A 7,653-nucleotide genomic window follows, 5' to 3' on the forward strand; every position below is an offset into this window, starting at 1 on the left:
ACACAATACAGACTGACTCAGGCATATGCTTATGCTTTCACCTTATTCCATTTTATTATAGTTTTCACCGGTTAGTACGAATAAAGTATGCCGATATCCTAAAGCAATTGGAAGAAGTGTATTTTGTAGTAGTACCTCCGGTTGGACGCCGGCACAGTGGATATAGTATTTTTTGTAGATTCTTTGTAATTAAAGTCTCAAATTCTTACAGTTGTCTTACCTGCAGTCTCAACCATGGTGGGCTGAGGTTGATGGTAATTATCATAATTTTCTAAGTATCAAAATGCCGTACTTTGGCGTCTTTAAAATCTCAAATTCTTAAATTCACTCATAAATTTAAATTCACTCGTAGATTTTGTACTATTTAAGTGCTGTATCTGTAAGTCTTAAATTCTTAAAATATCCTCACCTGAGCCCCAACCATGTTGGGGCTCAGGTGGATATGGTATGTTTTTGAAATTGTAAGTATTGAAATGAATTTTTTGGTACCTTATAATGGGTTTTTTTTTTACTCATTTTGTTTAAAAAAATTGTAAAAATGAAAGGTAATTTAAGTCGCATTTGCGGGCATCCAGAGGTCCAAAATACTTAAAATATTCCCATGTCACCGCCAACCAAGGTTGCGCTGACATGGTGTGGACTTTCATTTCATTCAGCACCCCTTTCCTTAAATCCTGGATACAACACTAGTAACCACATCGTTAAAAATTAGGTTTAATTTCATCAAATATATATAATTTAGAGGTAATAGGAAAAATACAGGCTTTCCTATTCCCAATCCTCAGATTATTTTAGAACATCGAGGTCATACACCCATGGCCATCCAACAGTTACAGTAAGCCGCTGTTACAGCTTATAGACTCCACCCTAATGTTCATTACAAACAGGGGTGTCTAGAAAAGTAAGATCTAGAAAAGTAAGACACAAGATTTATCTTAATTTCCTAGATTTTGAAAAGTAAGATATCTTACGTTTCTAGCTCTAGAAAAGTATTATATCTTGAAAATTTAATTTCTGCATAAAGCTACCTAAAACATTTTTGTTCATAGCAAAAAAAAAATACAAAGGACTAAAATACAATAATCAATACAGAATGACTAACATTCCTAAAATCATCAGTGATTATAATTCACCCATGCCAAAAGTCACCATAAAAAGGTAGACTTAGAAGGGTACGTAATCAAGGCCAACATATGACATAATGACTATCTAAAATGTTATTACAACCCTCAGAAAGAACAATCTAAGGAATTAATCCAACCTGTAATTTTCATTAATTCAAATAAAATTATGCCAAATGGTGTGCACAGTAAAATCAAGGAAAGATTACTTCCAAATTCTTTAGTAAAAATGAACCCCACTTAGAGATAATGATATAACCTTATTTAACTTCTTTACAATCAAAATATCTCATGACATAATAGTACAACCCCTCATTAAAAATCTTACTTTTCTAGATATAGAAAAGTAAGTTATCATCTTACCAATTATATACTGCGTATTTATGAATATTGATTTTACAGCTTATTGGAGAGTGTCTACCTCACACCGTTTCATTATTTCACCCTTTATTACCATACACAGTCTCGAAGAATTCACCGAACACCGTAGAGTATATCAGGGACGTAGCCAGGATTTTGAAAGGGGGGGAGCCGTTATGCGAATTACGTATGACCCCGGCGGGGTCAAGGGGGCGAATCCCCCTGTGAAGTAGCGCACTCTGAACGTTCTTAGGACTGTTTGAGAGGGTAAAGTGAAAATTGCAATAGACGCATTATAAATAAGCGAAAAATAATTATATAATAAATCAACAGTGGCAGATCCAAGAATTCGAAAGAGAGGTGAACCAGGAAGGGACTATCACAGACCGAGGAACCACCAACCTCAGCCCCACCATGGTTGGGGCTGAGGTAAGAAAATTTATGATTAGGGCATCTCTAGATGGCCGGAAATTACACTCTCGCACTTCAATTTGAATATTTTTTTCCTTAAAAAATAAAGGGGGGTGGAGGTGCCGCCTTGAATCCACCTCTGCTCAAAACATTCTTTATCCAGAATAGTCATAATCACGAAAAATGGACATGAAAAACCAGATCACATCATAAAAACAAACAGCAGTCACTAACACATACATCAGGAGCCGACTCGATGGAGTTTAATGTCATACCCAGGGAAGGGCACAGATCTGTTTTGAAAGGTGGAGGGGAGGATATTTTGTAAGTCGACACCCACCCCAGCCCCACAATGAGGTGAGAAAATTTGAGGAAATAGTACCTCTAGATGGCCAGAAATGACACTTATAGTAAAATTCATCACATTACCATTATAGTCAAAATGAAACGNNNNATGTGATGATGAATTTTACTATATAAAAGTGTCATTTCCGGCCATCTCGAGAGGTACTATTTCCTCAAATTTTCAAACCTCACCCCTATCCATGGTGGGGCTGAGGTGGTTGTGAAATCACGTTTTTGAAGTAGGCCTATGTAAAGTACATGCGATACTGTGTTCAATTTCGTTTTTATCCTTTTGCAAGTTTCTTTAAATGTTTGTTTAATAATACTAATAGTAATAATAATAATAACAATGATGATGATGACGATAGTAATAATTGATATTTATATTAATAACAATAAAAAGTGAAGAAAATTGTGCTAAATGCGAAATTGTGATTTGTTGATCATAATATAGTATATATAGTTAAAGCTTAGTAAGCTATAATTAGGCCTAAGTTGTCCTGGATATTAAGTAGATCCCTGATAAAAGATCATGAGAAATTTGTTGGCGTTTCATTTTGGCGTTTCATTTTGACTATAATGGTAATGTGATGATGATGAATTTTACTATATAAAAGTGTCATTTCCGGCCATTTCGAGAGGTACTATTTCCTCAAATTTTCTCACCTCAGCCCCAGCCATGGTGTTGCTGAGGTGGTTGTGAAATCACGTTTTTGAAGTAGCCCTATGTAAAGTACATACTGAAAGACAATGTTTTTAAGCTTTTTTTCTATGTTTTTTTCCCTATGGTATATCTTACTTACTTAATCTTCTTCATGCTCATAAGCACATAAGGCAGTAACAAATGATTTCCATTGTCCTCTATCCTGGGCCATCCATGATATTTCATTGATTGTTTTTGACATCTGTTTTCTTTCTTCTTCCACCGTTCGTCTCCATGTCCCCTTCGGCCTTCCTCTTTTTCTTTTCCCCATTGGTTTCCATCTTTCTGCCTGTCTTGGATGACGATAATTTTTCAGTCTAAGCACATGACCCAACCAGTTCCACCTCCTCTTCCGAATCTCCTCGTTTATATCATTTATTTGGGTTTTTCTCCTAATTTCCATGTTTGTTACCCGATCTTGCCACCCTATGTTTAGGATCCTTCTCAGGAACCTCCCTTCAAAACCTCTTAATCTTGATTCAACTTTTCGATTTGTTCTCCAACTGCCTGCTGCATATAAAAGGACTGACCTGACATTACTTGAATAATTTTTTAGCTTCGTCTTTAACATGATATGTTTTGCTTTCCAAATTTTGTTTAGCATTTTGAAGGTATTTGTTGCAAGTCCAATTCTTCTTTGTATTTCTGTTTCGATATCTCCGTTACTGTTGAGATTGCTTCCCAAATAGATGAAGTTGTCAGTTTGTTGGATTTTGTTTTCTTCGATGACTATTTCTTTTCCATTTTCAGGTGTTTTTCATTATCTTTGTCTTTTTCTTTAAGGCCAATACTTCTGGCTTGCTTTACTACTCTATCTGTCTTTCTTTGCATTTGTGCTTGATTTGCACTAATCAGACATATGTCGTCAGCAAAGTCTAGGTCCTCTAGTGTCTAGTGAGTGTCCATGGTATGCCTTCCTTTTCTCTTAGAGTAACCATCTTCATTGTCCAATCAATTGCAAGCAGAAAGAGGAAAGGAGATAGTATGCATCCTTGTCTGACACCAGTTGTTACTTCAAATTTGTCAGTTGTCTTGCCCTCATGTAAAACACAGCAGGTATACCAACTGTACATCTTTTTGAATATGGTTATTAGTTTTTTTGGAATTCCGTAAAGTGAAATTATTTTCCAGAGTGTCTCCCTGTGGACACTGTTAAAGGCTTTTTCAAAATCTATGAAATTCAGGTGAAGGCTGCTGTTCCACTCTATGCTCTGTTCAATTATGATTCTGAGAGTGAATATATGATCCATGCATCCTCGTCCTTTCCTGAAGCCGGCTTGTTCTTCTCTTACTACTCTTTCTAATGATGTTTTCATTCTTTCTACTATGATTCTGCTGAAAATCTTTCCTGGTATAGAAAGCAGAGTTATGCCTCTCCAGTTGTTACAATCTAAACTATCCCCTTTTTTTGGTATTTTTACAATAATTCCAGACTTCCAGTCTTCTGGTACTTCTTCTTCCCAAATTCTATTTAATATCTTTCTTAATGCTTTAAAACTGACGTCTATGCTGGCCTTGATCATCTCACCTGTAATTTTGTCCTCTCCAGGTGCTTTCCAGTTTCTGGTCTTTTGGATTGCTTGTTTGACTTCACTTAAGGTTATCTGTCCCATATTCATTTCAAAAGTGTGGTTCTGCATATCTAGGTTAATGATTGCCTCTTCGATTGGTGGTTGTCTATTTAATACCTCCTGAAAATGTTCTTTCCACCTCTTTGACACCTCTTCTTGTTTTGTAATTTTTGTTCTGTCTTTTCCTTTTACAGTTGAAGACGAATTTATTTGGTACGATCCTATGAGAGATTTTGTAATTTTGTATAATGTACCTAGATCTCCTCTGTTGGCTGCTTTTTCCGCTTCTTTCGCTTGTTCTTCAAAGAATTGTTGTTTATCTTCTTTCACACTCTTCTTCACTTGTTTATTCTTCCGTTTATACGTATTATCTCTCATAAAGTTTCCCTTTCTTGAGAGAATTTCTTGTTTCAGTTTCTTTCTCTCTTCAATAAGATTCCATGATTTTGGTGTCATCCATGTTTTCCATGCTTTTTTCTTTTGCCCTAGGACCAAACTGCTTGTCTCTGTAAAAGCCTGTTTAAATTGTGTCCAGCCACTCTCAATGTCCTCAGTCGGTAGCTCTTCTAGTACCTCAAAACTATTCTTGAGATTGATTTCAAAGATGTTTCTGGTGACTGGGTCTCTCAGCCTCTGAGTGTTAAAGAGAATTTCTGGCTTTTTGTTTGACGTTTTACGTAATTTTAATTTGATTTGGCTTGCCAGTAAGTGATGATCACTTCCCACATCAGCACCTCTTTTTGCCTTGACATCTTGAAGGGATGTCCTCCATTTTCTATTTATTGTGATGTGGTCAATCTGATTTTTGGTTTTCCCAGTTGGAGAAACCCATGTTTCTTTATGGATGTCCTTATGTTTGAAGATAGATCCTCCAATGATTAAGTCGTTCTCATGCAGAAATCTGCAAATCTCTCTCCATTGTCATTCATCATTTTGCCAAGACCTTCCTTTCCCATCACCCTCTCTCTCCCTGTGTTATTTATTCCTATTTTTGCGTTCATATCTCCCATAACTACCATTACATCATGCTTTGGGGTTTTCCTCACAGTTTCTTCAAGTGTGCTGTAAAAAGTATCTTTGTCTTCATCGCAGTGGTCCTCAGTTGGTGCATAACATTGGATAATGGTCAATTTTGTACATTTAGAGTTGAATCTTGCTCGTATAATTCTTGCATTTATAGGCTCCCAGTCTATCAGTGTTTTTGTTATTTTTTTGTTGATTATTAGAGCTACTCCCCCGTAATGTCCGCTTTCCTGTCCTGAAAAGCATATTGTTGCACCACTTGCATGTCTAATCATTCCTTGTCCATTCCGTCTACATTCACTTATCCCTAGAATTTCCATGTTATATTTTTCCATTTCTCGTATAACCTGGTTTGTTTTTCCGGCTACGTACATTGTTCTAACATTCCAGCATCCTAAAAAAAGTTTTTGCTTAGATGACAAAACAGAGTTCTTCCGGTCTGAAGCTTCCTTACGGCTTTCATTCCAGCCCCTCATCAGCGGTAGATTATCACCAACCCTCCTTCCCAAGTCTTCAATTTGAATGTTCTCATTTGTTACTGTTTCTGTAGCAAAAATCTTTTTCCGTGGTAGTGGCGCTAACGCTACGCACAACCTTCTCAGGATTGTTGTTTGGACTATTATTTGTCTGTCCTCTCCCCAATGGTCTGTTCGACATGGGTGACCCTAACAGTAGCTAAGCTACCGTCGACATAGCCCATTGGATCACTGAGGAACACAAGCTTCTCCACCACGTCAAGGTTATAGTCCCAGTTATAGTATAGTATATCACACACACATTAATAAGAATAAGATATCTATGGTTGTCAAAAATCCCTGATAAAAAATCATGTTTGTTTAATAATACTACTACTAATAGTAATAATAATAATAACAATGATGATAATGACGATAGTAATAATTGATAATAATATTAATAGCAATAAAATGTGAAGAAAATTGTGCTAAATGCGAAAAAAAAAAGTTGTGATTTGTTGATCATACTATAGTTTATATAGTTAAAGCTTAGTAAGCTATAATCAGGCCTAAGTTGTCCTGGATATTAAGTAGATTCCTGATAAAAGGTCATGAGAAATTTGTTGACGTTTCATTTTGACTATAATGGTAATGTGATGAATTTTACTATAAGTGTCATTTCTGGCCATCTAGAGGTACTATTTCCTCAAATTTTCTCACCTCAGCTCCAACCATTGTGGGGCCTCCACCTTTCAAAACAGATTTGTGCCCTTCCCTGGGTATGACATTAAACTCCATCGAGTCGGCTTCTGATATAATGTGTTAGTGACTGCTGTTTGTTTTTATGATGTGATCTGGTTTTTCATGTCCATTTTTCGTGATTATGACTATTCTGGATAAAGAATGTTTTGAGCAGAGGTGGATTCAAGGCGGCACCCCCACCCCCCTTTATTTTTTTTAAGGAAAAAAGGAAAAATATATTCAAATTGAAGTGCAAGAGTGTAATTTTCGGCCATCTAGAGATGCCCTAATCATAAATTTTCTTACCTCAGCCCCAACCATAGGTGGGTGGTTCCTCGGTCTGTGAAAGTCCCTTCCTGGTTCACCTCTCTTTCGAATTCCTGGATCTGCCACTGTTGATTTATTATACAATTATTTTATTGCAATTTTCACTTTATCCTCTCAAACAGTCCTAAGAACGTTCAGATTGCGCTACTTCACAGGGGGATTCGCCCCCTTGACCCCGCCGGGGTCATACGTAATTCGCATAACGGCTCCCCCCCCCCCTTTCAAAATCCTGGCTACGTCCCTGTCGGGAAGTCGGCATGCATGAAACTATTTTGGTTTTACGGGGGAAAAAAATCAACTGCTGTGGCCTAAAATAAAACAAAAAGGTTTTAATACTTGCTGAAATACACCGTTTTTTCATTTAGATCTCCATTTTTCACTAACTCCATGCGACGTTTTTTTCTGTTGTATGAGTAGTCCATAGAGCTATTAAACAACTAGAGTGTTGACAAGATGGCGCAGCAATGCAGAGTTATGTATGTGTACCATCCAAGATGGCCGTCGTAGTAAAGCGCCACCTTCAGGCTTAGTATACATATTATTACATATTAATAAGCCCTCTGACTGACTATTATTTCATTAATGATAATGAGTAA

This window comes from Anneissia japonica, unplaced genomic scaffold, assembly GCF_011630105.1.
Source record: "Anneissia japonica isolate Jap-2015-1 unplaced genomic scaffold, ASM1163010v1 scaffold288269_len51329_cov104, whole genome shotgun sequence".
NCBI lineage: Eukaryota > Metazoa > Echinodermata > Crinoidea > Comatulida > Comatulidae > Anneissia > Anneissia japonica.